Here is a 630-nt window from a genome sequence, read left to right as displayed (position 1 = left end):
ATCTCTCCCAAAATGCCTCCTATAAATATCTTCTAGAAATATCAACAATAAAATTATCTAGAGTTGCTACACCTTTGTAGAAAACTCTAGAACTTGGACCTTACTTAGCCCAATGGCCTTAGTCCATGGGCCTTTGTTGGGCAGGTCGTGACAACGTGTACACTTAGTGGCACTCAATGTGCACGCATAGGCACACTTCACTTGGGCAACATACATAACCATACTCAGGCAACCGTTGGGTCAGTTAACACTTAGGGGCATATCTGGGGCCACGCGTGGACAATCCTAGCCTCAAGAGGGTGTGGGGTGAAAGAAAGGGGAAAAATATGGGGGCATGAATCGATGCGACACGAGGCCGAATCTCAGTGGATCATGGCAGCAAGGCCACTCTGCCACTTACAATACTTTGTCGCATATTTAAGTCATCTGCAAAGGATTCTACCCATCGCCCAACAGGAATTACGCTTCAAGGCAGCACACACAACACGTCCACTGTGGGGGCTTGGCCAACGACATGTGCCTCTGGGGCCCGGAGGGCCCCTACTATGGGTTGGAAAACAGGCGACGGGCATAGGTGTCTCTTCTTTAGCCTGGATTCTGACTTAGAGGCATTTAGTCATAATCCGGCAC

At 49.0% G+C, this 630-nt stretch overlaps 1 non-coding gene across 1 annotated transcript in view; it reads right to left on the bottom strand.

Moving 5' to 3' along the window:
• Window positions 1-334: 334 nt before the first annotated feature.
• LOC122069051 overlaps window positions 335-630 on the bottom strand; it is a 3,409-nt gene continuing 3,113 nt past the window's right edge. Inside the window, exon 1 of the ribosomal RNA XR_006137338.1 lies at window positions 335-630. This exon is cut by the window's right edge and continues 3,113 nt beyond it. This is a non-coding gene — a ribosomal RNA (28S ribosomal RNA).

Source organism: Macadamia integrifolia, unplaced genomic scaffold, assembly GCF_013358625.1.
Source record: "Macadamia integrifolia cultivar HAES 741 unplaced genomic scaffold, SCU_Mint_v3 scaffold526, whole genome shotgun sequence".
Taxonomy (NCBI): Eukaryota; Viridiplantae; Streptophyta; class Magnoliopsida; order Proteales; family Proteaceae; genus Macadamia; species Macadamia integrifolia.
The sequence above is the reverse complement of the archived record's forward strand: the minus strand, read 5'-3'. Positions and strand labels throughout refer to the sequence as shown.